Source organism: Xenopus laevis, chromosome 8S (genome assembly GCF_017654675.1).
Source record: "Xenopus laevis strain J_2021 chromosome 8S, Xenopus_laevis_v10.1, whole genome shotgun sequence".
Lineage (NCBI taxonomy): Eukaryota > Metazoa > Chordata > Amphibia > Anura > Pipidae > Xenopus > Xenopus laevis.
Window position 1 is genome coordinate 92,581,481 of NC_054386.1, and position 15,705 is coordinate 92,597,185.

Below are 15,705 nucleotides of genomic sequence, written 5' to 3' on the forward strand. Positions count from 1 at the left end.
TATAAATATATTTAATGAGCAGACTCTGAATTGGGAAATGATTTAACCCTTAGGGTAGGAGGGTTAACGGGTGCTTCTTTGGCTAACACCAAGTTAAAATGGGGGTTTAGCAGTTAGGGACTCTCAGTTTCGGAGTAAACTGCAAATGGAATTTGTTCTAGGCCCCCAGCAACAGAAAGGCTTTTAGAGGAAAGAACACAGATAAATACACAGAAGGCATTTTATATCATGTATCAGTTGTCAGATATTTTGGGTAAATAGATCAGCCTGCTGTCCTTCAACAGTTGTAGATGAAAAATATGCGTAGGGTTGCAGGTTGGCTATATATGTTTTATGTAATTCCAGCCCCTCACATTGGAGCCCCAACCTTCCTTGTTTGCCAGGGTCTCTCTATTCCAACCTTGGCTCTTCATCATTAAGTTCAAGTCCTCCTTGTGCAGTAGAGCTTGGGCAGTTGATCCAAATTAAGCTATGGGTATTTCTGGGCAATTTATCATTAAACACATATTGCAATATAGAGATAAGGGCTTCTTTCTTCTTTCAACATTTCTGGAGTCTACACCACCCTGATTTACTGTGGTAGTATAAAGGGCTGATGAAGAATGCAGAATGGTTGTCCAGATATAGAGTGTTTTGTATGTTTTATGGGATGCCCTTACATTTGTCAAGGAACTGTTTGTACCATTCCAGGATTCTGGCACAGATTGATCCACCTCTACCATTTCCATCTGTAGACACGTATTCACCATAAGAATGTTTGTCCAGATGTAGAGTGTTTTGTATGTTTGTGACACATCCTTACTTTTATCCAGGAACTGTTAGGACCATTTGGGGATGGCTGCACTGATCGATCCACCTGATACTTACCACAGTCATTGGGTTTTTAGTTCAACATTTTTTGGGGTGCACACCACCCCTATCTCGAGATATACATCCACCATTCAAGTCTGAGTCTGAACACAGTTCCACCCTGTGGTAGTCATATGGCAATGCTTTACCACGTGGGGTTCCTTCCCACCTCCAGATCCTCAAGTGCTGGGAGTTACCCTTTCCTTCCAAGTAGTCTTACCTAGGAATCAGTTAGGTTGCTTGCGCTCTATTCTAAAGACACAATTCATAAGTGTATAATTTTTATCGCATAACTACTTATGGAAATACTGAAGAAAAAAATGCCTATTTCCTACTCGTTGTATTATTGGGGGCAGCAGCCTGCAAGTTTGTTTGAAACCCACCCATCGTCATGTATGAGGTCTCCTTCAGTTATATAGGGCAACTGATGTAAACTCTGCTAAAGACACTGATAATTACTAAGAATACACTATGAACATCTGTGAAATGTGTCCTCATTGCCAGCTGAATATATTTGCATATTCGTATTTCTGTTAGTGTTGATGGTTTAGAGGATTATGTATTTTATTTGACAATTAATAATATGTTAATACCATGTTGCTGCTGAAACATCACATCCAGCAGCCACATACTTCAGCGGATTTAGTGAAATTAAATCCAGATCTGGCATACCATCGTTTCCGAAATCTAGGAAAACTGAGTGCAATTACTGTGCCGCCAACATAAATTCTTTCGAAGACAAAAGTGCTAATTCTTTGGAAGCCCAGATATTTTGCAAGTAACACTATAATCCCTCATTAATGATGGAACCAGGCCTGTGTTTAAACTTGCAGAAACATGATCTATATTGTAGCCTGGTGTAGGAAGCCACATTACTGTGCAATGGCATTAATTACAGGCCCCGCGAGCCTGAGCTTTTGTAGGAGATTAGTCCTCCGGCAGTCACTTTATGTGGGGCATTAACAGCAATAATAACTTTGTTTATAAGATAATGGAGTAGTTTAGTGGGATACAAATCAAGTTGTTTTAGGTTTTATTGTCCTGTGAGTCATGCTTTTCAGAGCACATATAATATGGCAGAGATGAAGAAATTCTATTTAGTGTAAAGCAATTGTATCAAAAGAGGAAAATCCTGTCAATTTGGTAGGTTTATTATTTAAAAGTAATCTGTTTATCTGCATTGTTTGGACTCATTCCCTCTAAGCAAGAGCCTTAGGTTATTATTTGTATTTTATGAATGGAAGCGGCCATATTATTGCTTCGCCATTATTCTTCAACAGCCTTAGCAGAATACGTTTTTATGAAAATATGGCGCTGTACTGTTGGAGTCTATTAAAGGAATTGTTCAGTATAAAAATAACAACTGGATAAATAGATTTCTGTGCAAAAATGTAATGAATAAAGGCTGGAGTGACTGGATGTCTAACATAATAGCCAGAACACTACTTCTTGCTTTGCAGCTCTCTTGGTTTCCACTGATTGGTTACCAGGCATTAACCAATCAGTGACATGAGGGAGGGCACATGGATCATAACTGTTGCTTTTCATTCTGAGCTGAATGCTGAGAATCAATTGCAAACTCACTGAACAGTTATGTCCCATGTGGCCCCTCTTATAGTTGCAGATTTGGAGAGCTGCAAAGCAGGAAGTAGTGTTCTGGCTATTATGTTCCAAATCCAGTCACTCCAGCCTTAATAGATTACATATTTGGCTAACTAACTATATTAGAAACATTTTTTTATTTTGTACAACAATCTCTTTACCCAGTTTTTATTTTTACACTCAACTGTTACTTTAAGAATGGAAAACAATCAGCATCAGGGCTGATCCAATAATGAGATAACTTAGACTCTCAGACTGGGAAATGTTATCCTCTTGACTGTGCAAGTATCAGCAGCTCTACCTACAGTAGGTGCAATAATAGCCTCTGGGAAGGGACTGTGGCTGTGGAATAGCAGGTATAGTAGGGAGAGATGGTGCCTATAGTAACATTGGAATAATAGTCTCTGGGAAGGGAGTGTGACTGTGGGATAGCAGGTATAGTAGGGAGAGATGGTGCCTGTAGTAACAGTGGATAATAGTCTCTGGGAAGGGACTGTGACTGTGGGGTAGCAGGTATAGTAGGGGGACATGGTGCCTATAGTAACAGTGGGATAGTAGTCTCTGGGAAGGGAGTATGACTGTGGGATAGTAGGGAGAGATGGTGTCTATAGTAACAGTGGATAATAGTCTCTGGGAAGGGACTGTGACTGTGGGATAACAAGTATAGTAGGGAGAGATGGTGCCTGTAGTAACAGTGGATAATAGTCTCTGGGAAGGGACTGTGACTGTGGGATAGCAGGTATAGTAGGATAGGTTGTGCCTATAGTAACAGTGGGATAATAGTCTCTGGGAAGGGACTGTGACAGTGGGATAGCATATATAGTAGGGAGAGATGGTGCCTATAGTAACAGTGGGATAATAGTCTCTGGGAAGGGAGTGTGACTGTGGGATAGCAGGTATAGTAGGGAGAGATTATGCCTATACTAACAGTGGGATAATAGTCTCTGGGAATGGAGTGTGACTGTGGGATAACAGGTATAGTAGGGAAAGATGGTGTCTATAATAACAATTGTTTAAGCTAAACATTAAAGCCGCAGGCAACACTAATGAGAAATCTTTACAGTCACAAATCCTAGCATTCAAACGCTGGTCAGACAATTTCCATTCCAAATTAATAAACCAGGCATCACCTTTAATATGCCTTACATCAGTTCCTCTCGCAGGTGCATTGGCTGCATGTCCGGCACACCTGGAGGCCAGATTCAAGCGGAAATTAGTTTTTCAGCAGATGTACATGCATTTAAAGCCATACTGCACATTTGTGGGGGAATTCTGATCCAATTCTTGAGGAGTTCGCTTTCACACAAGGGGAATGTACAGTACAGCCAGATTACTGTGTCTTTAATGCTTCTCAGCCCAACATATTCTATGGCAATTCTCATCGGGCACCTTATACTGTGCTCAGACTGCCTCATCCATACCTTGCCTAGCACTGTCTGAAATTGATTCTTGGGAGTACAACTGTCAGCCAGTGAATTACTTTGAACTTTAATTATTCCATATGGATTGTGGGGATTGCTCTGGCTTGCACACTGAAATACAATTAGGCAGATGCATACCTATCATCTCCCCGAGCCTTATTTATTTCTTAGCACACTCTTGTTGACTACAATCTACTCTAAACTGCCAGGTGGAGAGACAGTTCCCTTCTCCGCTAAGCACCAAATGTGAGAAGGCACGTAAAATCCCAGCTGGCATTAACAGGTGGGTGGGAAAAAATAACACAGCTTTTTTATCTGCACGTAAACATGTTAAACATGCTCTGTAGCTACTAAACTGGATTCCCAAAGAAGCTTTATATACATTAAATTGATGTGTTTTTTGGCACAAATACCGTTAAGTGAAGGAGATTTGAATGCTGCAGAGTTGCACTAGGTTTATACTTTATATAATTCTAAAACTGGTAATATTTCATATAGAAACTCTGAAACCAATTTGAAGCTAAAAGAATATAAAACAGGGATGGACATAACAAGGCCATGATGTCCCGTCTGCTTGTCTCTAGCTGTCCAAGGCCACCTCCAGGCTAGAGACCTACATCAGTCTGCCTGGGTGAACCCACGCCTGACTCTAACCCACCACCCCATACCAGATCCACAACAGTCATTGGGGTCCGTTTACTAAACCACTGTAAAAATATGCACACAAAATATAGGCAAATTTATCGCTGAATATGTTTTCACCATTTTACTAACCTGCGGTAAATATAAATTTGCAGATTTTCTTGCCAGTTATCGGATTCGCTGAAAATAACGCTAGGTACACATTAATGGTTGGTTTACTAAACAGCGAAATGTGCAAAAGACAAAATTAATGCCAGAATATTCGAAAACTTTTACTGCCATCTATATAGTGGCGGTAAATTATTTTTTTGCCAGAGAATTCTCAAGGGGACAGGAAATATCCCATAACACCTTGTTTTACCCCATCATTCTTGTTCCTGATGCCATTCCTGACAGGAAAGAAGTGACAGGATAATCAAAGATGTTTTGGATTATTCTTTTGTCTGCTGCAACAGCAACTTTTTCAGTTTAAAGACGAATTATGGCTAGGAGGGACCAAAGGCTTTGTCAGCTAAGATTAAACTACATTTATATGATGCACACAGATTGATCGGCAAAACTTGTTTATTAATTTTTTTTTATATGATTCTATTGGCAGGGGGTAGGTCTTGTGACTGGATGTATTGAAATGTGGATTTATATGATGCATACATGTTTGATTGGATGAAATCTGTTTACTGTGTTGTTGATAATATCTATAATATCCAGAAAATTCAGAACTCGCAGAATTTACCGCTAACGTTAGGTGGTTCGCTAAATTAGTTATCGTAGTAATCACAATGACTTCTGAGCGCATTGCAGTTTACTAAACTTAGTCGCTGTGAATAATTTGTCGGAAACATATTCGCACCGATAACATGCGGAAACATATAGTCAAGTTTACTGCGCTTGAGTAAACGACCCCATTGTTCCCTGCTTGGACCTATATCTTTATCTGCAACCCAACCTGCTACTTGCCACCAACGCTGAAACATAAAGTGACTTCACCATCATCTCATAAGGGATACCATCGTAGGGAAGCTGAAGGGCGGATGAGCGTAGGGCAAAATATTCTACCCAGTCGATAATTTGGGTGAACTGTTGCCATCAATGTGAGTAAACAAGAAGTTTTATAAACAAATCTACATGTGATTTGCCTTCACAGTTTATACATACCATATATTTATTATAATTTATTTATATTCCACAGTGCAGAGTCTGTAAAGATATTACACATCATTCTTTGCAAAAGTAGAGCTTACCAACCCAGCCATTATGATCAAATGTATCAGGTGCCAATGATTCTGCCTATATTTTTTGGAAATGTCAAAGGAAACATTAAAGAGAAACTTTACCCCCAAAATGAATACAGATAGTTTATATCATATTAAACGACCTATTTAAGAATCTGGAATATAGATATCAGTAAATATTTACAGTATATCTCTTGCCTTGAACCACCATTTCGTGATGGTCTATGTGCTGCCTCAGAGATCACCTGACCAGAAATACTGGAGCTCTAACAGATAGAACTGTGGCAGCAAAAGGCATAACTCCATTAATTGGCTCATTATAGAGACATACATTGTTTGGAAGTAGTTATACTTTAAATTCCCAAAGGAAACCCATGTCAAAATTATGAGAATGTTCTAACGCCTCACAAGTTTGGACCTGGTTGGAATCATACCTGGGACCCCAGCGCTGTAAGACAGATATGCCAACCACTGAGACACTGCCATGCAATTCATTCTGAATTTTTTAAAGAAGTTTATTTAGAACCTGTTATTTACATATTCCCTAGAGAGCAAGTAAGCAAATGCATGTCCCTTAGTGCTCATTACTTGCACCAGATTAAAAAGTCTGCTGGTACAAGGCAGCCCTTTCTTCAGTGGCATAACTTCATGGTGCCAGGCCCCCCTGAAAAAACTCTGGGAGGGGGGTTTCTATAAAACTTAAAAGGGAGCAGACCCTGCGGTCTGGACCCCTGAAACCACTGGGTTCGCTTTTTCTGTTGTTACTCCACTGTCTGTCTTTACCACCTGTCACAAAGAAGACAGTAAGTGCAGGGCCCCATAGCAGCTTTCATTACATTAACTGGCACATCCTAACTTGCTCATTTAAATGACACTTCCATGGACACTTCCATGCCTCACCACCACCTGCCCCTCATAAATACAGTGTTGTCAAACACAGAAAGCACTTTATTCATCAGAAGGAGCACAGGTCTCTGCTAAATACACCAAGAAACAATGTGAGGGCAAAAGTGCTGTATAATAAAAATTCATGGGATGAATAAAGTGCATGGGCAAGTCCTCTCCTCCAGTTGATAACTCAAGTTAGGGCAGAGACACACGCTCAGATTTGGGGAGATTAGTCGCCTGGCAACAAATCTCCTCTTCTCCTCAAATCTCTGAACTGCCTTCCCCTGCAGTAAATCTCCGGCAGGTGGCACTCAGAATGCTTCGTTTTCCTAAGTCACCCCGAAGTGAGCCAAATCTGATAACAGCAAGTAAATCTAATCTCAATTCAAAAATGTCACAGTTAATTAATAAAAATAACTTTAAAGCAACCTGATTTCCCCTTTCATTTTTTGGCTAGGGTTAAATCATAAAATTCCTGTAAAATGATGCCTATCAATTCATCATCGGAATTCTAAAAAGAAAAAAAAAATTTCTTTTAGAATTAGATTTTTTTTAGAATAAAACCCCTGTTTAATTTTTTTCCCCTGTTTTGTTTTTGTTTCCGGCCTCCGGAGACGAGCATTTCTTCATCTGTTTGTTATAAAACAGATGTTTTCATGAACCAAATTATGTAATATCACCAAATGACATGACTTTGGCTTGTACTGTATCTCTGTGAAGTCATTACACAGGCACATTTCCCACAAGCGCTGTATGGGAAGCAGCGGTGCCTCTTATCCGCCCCATTTAGCAGGCAACGGCTTGAGGACCCAACCGAGGAACCAGTTCATATGTAGTGTTTTGTTTGTATTTTTGCTATACTCAGCTGGGCTGAGCTGAATCTCAAGTCACAAAAGAGCAGCAATCAATTACTGTTCCTCTTGTTTTTCTCTTTCTCCTGATTTGGGTTTGAAGAAATGAATAGTAATAACAGTAGTTGCTAGAGGGACAGGAATGTTTAAAAACAAATTGAATTCAGTATTAAATCATTTTAGTAAGAACAGATGTATATATTTTTTTTTTTTTCATTTCTTAACTCTTGATTTGCTTCACTTGCCGGAATTGGCAAACTAGTAACCTTTCAAAATAATGAACATATTTATTTACACTGACATGCCAGTTATTCCTTTCCCCTGCTTGTAATATAGTCGTCTTTGGAGCCAATGGCCTCATTTTAAATAGCCTGGGTAGCAATTCTACCGCCTTCTACCTTGCGTCCCTTCTACCTTGCCCAGGCAAATTCTGCTGGCCAGTCTGGTCATTGTTCAGGCATATTGGCATGACACTGGTTTTTAAGAAGTCCAAAATGAGCCAATATTCTGATTCTAATAAGGATTTTAAGGATTAAAGGGGTTGTTCACCTTTAAATGTACTTTTAGTATGATGTAGAGAGTGATATTCTGAGACAATTTGCAAATGGTTTTAATTTTTTATTATTTGTGGTTTTTGAGTTATTTAGTTTTTTATTCAGCAACTCTCCAGTTTGAAATTTCAGCAATCTGGTTGCCAGGGTTCAAATTACCCAAGCGACCATGCATTGATTTGAATTAGAGACTGGAATATGACTAGAGGAGAGCCTGAATAGAAAGATGAGTATTAAAAAGTAGAAATAACAATACATTTGTAGCCTTATAGAGCATTTGTTTTTTTAGATGGGGTCAGTGACCAACTTTAGAAAGCTGCAAAGAGGCAAAAGAGCAAGGTAAATAGCTCAAAAACTATTATAAATATTGAAGACCAATTGCGAAGTTGCTAGGAATTGGACATTCTAATACATACTGAAAGTTACTTCAAATGTTAACTACCCCCTTAAATTGCACACGGAGAGAGCTGTAACATTACAGATTAGCAATGAGCTCAAACCCTAACCTGCTGCTTCCCAACCCACACCTTAGTGATGGGGCTCTGCTTGAAGTTTAAACTGACACCCGCCTGTTGATTTGTTTTCCATATAAATATATATATTTAAATACATTATAGGAAAACTATACCCCCAAAATAAATGCTTAAGCAACAGATAGTTTATATCAAATTAAGTGGCATATTAAAGAATCTAACTGGTATATATATTAAAGTAAATATTGCCCTTTTACATCTCTTGCCTTGAACCACCATTTTGTGATGGTCTGTGTGCTGCCTCAGAGATCACCTGACCAGAAATACTGCAGCTCTAACTGTAACAGGAAGAAGTGTGGAAGCAAAATACACAACTCTGTCTGTTAATTGGCTCATTTGACCTAACATGTATGCTTTGTTTGTATGCACCATGAATCGTAGAATCCCAAGGGGCGGCACTTGTTTTTTAAAATGGCAATTTTCTATTTATAACTACCCAATGGCACATTCTACTAAACAAGTATATTATTATGAAAATTGTTTATTTACATGAGGCAGGGTTTTACATATGAGCTGTGTTATGCAATATATATTTATAGAGATCTACAATGTTCGGCTTTCTTGGGTCTGTTGCACCTACTGACTCTGCCAATGCAAAAGAAAAAGAAAAGATGGCAGAAAATATACATTAAAAGGCTCACAATATACTCACAACTGTTAACATCTTTTTAAAAAAAAAAATAGTGGTATAGTAAGCTAATAAATTATCTGTAGCTTTTAGATCGGTGGGGAATTTTCCTGAAAAAATAAATACAATTGTGAAAATTTTGCAGCCAAATGTGAATGAAAATAGGTATGTTTTACAAATACGACTATAGGAAACAAAAACAAAGTGCAGTCTGACTTACTGGACCTCACAAGCAAATCGAGAAATCGAGTGATTCAACAGAAGTCTGAAAGAAGCACTACAGACAGCAAATCTTACTGGGAAATCTTGGAAAGTATTTACAACAGAGTTCCTACATAACTACAGAGCAACGTGCCATGCAACAACCCAATCATCTCCAGCTGAATTATTACATGGCAGACAGATGCGCACTAAGTTACATGTTGCAGACATCAAACTTCCACAAAATACTGTGCCTACAAAATCATCGACTGCTGACATTGTGAAACGTCAATAAGCCAAATGCAAGGCTTATACTGACAGAAAATGTGGTGCAAGAGAAGTACACTTTCAGCCTGGATCTTTAGTCAGAATTAAGAAACCAGGAATACTGAAACTAGGACAATCTAAATTTACTACACCACTTGAAGTGAGACGCCAGAGAGGACCATACACATATGAACTGTCTGATGGACGCATATGGAATCCAAGTCGTCTTGCTCCTGTTAGATATGACTTTGGAGAAGCTCCATTTGATAAAGGACATTTTCCTACTCCTGATGTCAACTGCAATAGGCCTGAAGAAAGTGAACCTATAAGGCGTACTGAGAGAATCAGAAAACTACCTGCATGGATCCAGGACTATGTGATGTGAATAATGTATATTATTGCTTTAAGATGCATTGTTGTTGTTTATTACATTTGCCCAAATGCTTTCCTACTATAGGGGGAATATGTGGTGTTTATACAAATGGCCTGTAGATGTCGCTGTGCTCAGACTTATACTGTGCATACTTCCTGTCAGCTTAAAAGTGAAAGTGAAAGTTACTGTTGTGTAATGCCTGCATGAGCCTGCTAATAAAGCACTGTTATACTCTCCTCATCCTCGGCTACCCAAAACACAGATGTCACTCATACACTGAACACAGGCAATGGAACCAGGCAGACTCTGCGCAATTGCGTTCAATTTACAGTGAAGCCCATATGTAGTCTATTTTGACTAATTGTATGTAGTTGCACAGGACACAGCACGCAAGAATCAGATGCAGTACAGTTGTATCTGATTCAATGAGCACATTGTGCGCAATGATGCATACATTTTGGGGGGAAATGGTGCATTGTGGGGAAAAAAAGACATGACAATTGCACTTACTGTGCCAAGGTAAGTGAATGAGCCATTTTTTGTATGTGGGAACAGATTATTCAGCCCTTCCTACATAGAGCAGCACCCACAGTGGGCATGAATAAATAGTGCTACTTTTGTTCTAAAGCTTGTCTGAACTTAAACAATATAACAGCTTCTACCTTAAAGTATAAGGGCTAATATTCAGCTAAATCATCTTCTGAGCAAACAATAAGCTATGCTCAAAATCTTTTGCTATTTAAGGATAAATACAGAGAAATAACCAGTGCTTAAGTCGAGGGTCTGTGTTTCTTTTATTATAACAGATGCAGCCACAGTGAGTGTGTTAAATAATATGATATTAGGGGAAAGGAATCTGCTGTTGGAAAGGTAACATTACACAAGTATTACATTCTGCCACTTGATCTATTCATCTATGAAGAATTCAGATCATAATATGCTATATATTCCTTTTAGACCTAATGGCTCAAAAATGCTGGCTTGGACTTGACCCAAATAATAAAGACTCATTGTCTGAATCACCAAATAATAGTGTACAAAAACCGCACACCACAAGCCATATTGGTTAACTGGGGGGAAGCAGCCGGGACCACCACAATGTTGGTGGGTAATGAGGTGAAAAAGAAATACTGATGAAAGTAAATGATATGGGTTAAGTACAGTATCATGGATTTAACGTTAAGGGTGTCCAGGTTCAGGCAGTCAGAGAAGGGCAAATAAAGTTTAGCAGGCTCCTTTTTGAAGGGCTAAGCACAAGTGCAGAAGTGCTAAGGCCAAGAAATCTCAATACTTAGCAGAGATGTACAAATCTACTGCTCTTTAGTATTCCAACCGCATGAAGGCTCATGTGGGGGGTGGGGCTCCATTTCCAAAACCCCAAAAGACACCAGCTAAAACAGGAACAGTTCTCTAGACAACACATCTGGAATCCCCCACATTCTCTCCAATCCAGTTAAAGATTTGTTTATAACATGAACTTTGGAATATGGATTACCCCATAGGCAATAAAAAGGCACAGGTGGCCACAGTAAATGCTGCCTGCTGATTGGTTGCAATGGGTTACTGTTCCTGGGCCCACGTCTTTTATTACATAACCCCCACATGTTATATTTGACTCCATATCCATATATCAATATATCCAATCAAGACTTTTACAATGTAAATGTAGTAGATGTATTTTGGATTTATTAAAAATTTTAAACTAACAAACAGTTGGCACCAGGGATTCTTAACCAAACAGAAATGCATTTATTGAGGCATACAGTACCGTCAAAAGTAGAAAACAATTAAATGTTCAGCGTTCAACATTTGTAGCATAACTAATGAAGAATAATTTATTATACTTCTTATGTATGCCAATTCCCGTTTATGACTTTTATTACAATTCCCTGTAGGGATTCAAAGCAATTTTTTAAAACAAATCTGCAGAATACAGAATACACGGCATTCAGTTCTCCAGCGAGCAAGGCTTGTAACTATCACTGTCAGGCTGTCATTTGTTTAGCCTGCTCTCTTCAAACAGAAGCCCCAAGTAGGGAATGGATTGGCAGAATCATAATAGTTGTTTGTGTTAACTCTTCTGCACCAAGAAATGGTATTCTGGTTTTAGCGCAATCATTTTGCCGAAGAAAATATCAAACCAGGCCTATATTTATGCAGGAAATGCATGATATATGTAGTAACCAGCTTTTGTGGACATTTTGGTTAAGGGCATTCCTACTGTTTTTCCATTGCCCTATAATTCATATTCCTCTTCCTGTTACCTTCTTCCTGTATAAGCTGAGAGCAAGTGTGGAGCAGGGCTTTCTTACCTGCCTTGTTGTAATAAATGTACCAAAAGTTCCTGTGCTTTTCAGAACTAACACAGCAGAATCATTTAACCCAGTCCTAGCCAAGTAGTTTATAACAATATTTATTGAATAAAGTACTCCCTATTGTATAATATAAGGATATTATAAGTCACCGAGGAGTTCTATGACCATATAAAAGCACAAGGCCGAGTGCTTTTTAACAGGTCATGGAACTCAGAGGTTACTTCTAATATCCTCATATTTCCCAATAAGGGGCACTTTACTTATTATAAGTTTTAGTGAGCCATGTGACAAAAATGACATCACTACTCACAGTTTATAACCAATGACATCACTAGTCACCGTTTATAAGAAAATAATTTACAAGATATTCATGGCTTATGTGTAATAAAGTGTATATATATAGTTATGGTTGCCACCTTTTCGCATGGAGCAACACGGCAGGAGGGGGCCTGGCAGTGACACGCTTGGGGTGGAGCAATGACACAATGGCGGGCAGTGAAATCAGGGGTGGGGCTATGAAGCAGTGTCCGACGATTTACTGGTCGCCGTGTCAAACACAGCAAATCTTGCCCTGTGTTCCTAATTTGGAAGACCGGGCAGGCTGTTTTGACCCAGGCAGCCCTTCAAAAAAACCGGGCTGTCCGTGTCAAAACCGTGCAGGTGGCAACCCTATGTATTGTATTATAGTTTTTATATATATATTTTTATTATAGACACTTGGTACTGGGTAAAGAACAAGCCATGTAAACTCAGAAGCCAATTTGCATTTTCACCCTTCCAGAGAGAGTAGTTGCTGCTATATAAAATATCTTGGATAAACTGAAATCCAACTAAAATATGTTGGAAGTATGGAGCCTTACAATGCATTTGCATTAATTATTAATTTCTGTACATATATTTAAATTACAATAGGCCACCATTTTGGCCTATTGTATTGGATAACAAAGACTTTTACCTATTGTGTAAAACTCTTACCTATGCCCAATGGCCAGGATTTGTTCCTGTTGGCTCAGGGATAATCCTTGGTGTATAAATGGAGGCCCAGCCATGTTCTTCCTCTTTGGATTTTGGAGGTTAGATGCTGCTGCAGAGTCAGGACTCTAAGGTAGGCTGGACACATTAATAGGAGTTATGGATAATGGACCCTGAAGCAGGGTAGCTCTTATTAGAGGCCACACAAGGGGGCATTATTTATTATGCTGAGTAAAAACAGTGGATTAATACACCATGTGGCAGTCTTCACCATGTAAAAAATAGAGTAAAATCTTTACACTTTTTTTTAGAGTGACTTCCGTTGGAAGTAGTGTAAAATAACGGCAGCAAATCTGCAATTCTCATGGCAGAAAATTACACACCATGCAATATTTTGTAAGCTAGACATGGTGAGCTATAAAGAGCAGGAAGATTGTAGTGTGGGGTAGTTCCCCATTTGCCAGACTGTAGGAACTTCCAGTGGTTAGAACCCAGAGTAGTGGGTGAAATTCCTTTGGGGCAACAGTGAGAGGCTGGTATTCTTGGGGCAGGCAACAGGTGGTGAATAATGCCATTGGAAATGTATGTGGAGTGATGCCAATAATATTGAGTGTACAGTACCCTATTTCATTTTCTTTGTTCTACAATAAATTCACAAGAAAACCCCTTGAGCCCACAAGTTAATTTCAAAGTGTGTCTGAGAGTTAGTTTAGCCCGGAGATCCTTTTGGGGGAATGTAATAAATGTCGGTAATGGTATAAATATTCGCAATGCAGAAGAAGAAGGTTTGGAAATTTTATAGTTTGCACCAGTGCGCAGTGAATGTAATAAAACTTCTTACTGAAAAAGTTATTATGTTTGCTCCAAAAGATTACGACACCTTCAAGCACTTCTTAAAAGTGGGCAATGCGCAATTAAAATTCGCAATGTAACAGTTTAAGGAAGAGTATTACATTGCAAAATAAGACTTTTTATTCTTATTTGTGCTAATTGTTTTGCTCTTTGCGACTTTTATTACATTCCTCCATTTATCTCCACTATTCTGCAGGGTCCCAAGTGAGAGAGAGTCCCTAGTCGCAGTGTTCCTGTCCTTAATGCTACACTATCATGTGTCCTGGTAGAATTTATAAGTCTGCAAAGAGACATTGAACCATAGAAGTCCCATTTGTATCATGTGTTCAAATTAAATCCTTTATGGTTTGCGATATGTAGCCAAAGATTTTGTGTTGATGGATACAAAATTACACCTGTAGCCTTGTTATAAGCAACCTTACTAAATGATTTACTAGGGATTTTACCCCTAAAGAAATTAGAATCCTCAGGTATAGTATTCCATAAGGCAGAAATTGATGGCACATTGAGAAAAAACAGCTGTTTTTGATCCATACTGGGCTTCTGTGGGAATGACTTTCTGTTGTCTCACACTAATCTAAGCACACAAACAGTGATCACAAGCTACAGTTGAAGCTTCATTGGATCCCATCAGAATCATGAGACTTGGCAACTTTGAGAATTTGTTTTTCCTTCTGAAAAATGCAAACATCTACTGCACTAAGCCTAGCAGGGGGATTCCGGAAGCATGAACAAACACAGTTCAGCTAAGGCTAGCCAATTCCCAAAGCCCAAAGAAGTGAAACAATTTTAGTGCGGATTAGTTTTGTTACCATTACATGCCATGATGTCTACAGAGACATTCCATGCCAGCTAGGAACCCTGCCAAATCACTCTGCATTTGGGAAGATGAATATGGAGAAAATGCAACCTGCTTTTTAAAAACTGTTAGATTAATTTACAAACATACTGTAGGTACTCAATAGCGCATGAAAGTGTAGTGGGCATTAGCAACCAATCAGATCTTTGCCTTCATTTTAGTAAGTTGCTGTAGACTGTTCAAACCAAATTGCTGGTTACTGTTGGTAACTGCACTTGGGTAAGGGGAGAGGTGGCTGGAGTCTTGGATGTATATGTAAGGGGTGAAATGTGAATTAAGTAATGGTTTATGTACTATTAGTTTGGCCTCTAGGTGTCTAAAAAGATGGCCCAGTAGCTCCCCATCTTCTTTTCTTTATCAGGTCCCATTGCAATATAAATGTTCTAGCCATTTCTATACTGCTGCAACAATAGAAACAATATTTCAGGGTGGTGATATCCTAGATCAGTTCTGCCCAACCTGTTAGGGAGAGGGGGCCAGATATTGCCACACTTTGTAGCTCAAGTGCCTGCAGAAAGCCGTACATTGACTGCGTATGTCCACAAACCTACTGTAAAGCAACATTCGATTTTTTTAAACCTACACTTTAAGAACGAATGTCCAGTGTTTACTGAGGTTACTGAGGGGGAAAGGGCACTTACTTATTGGTAGGTCCATTCAACCCCCACA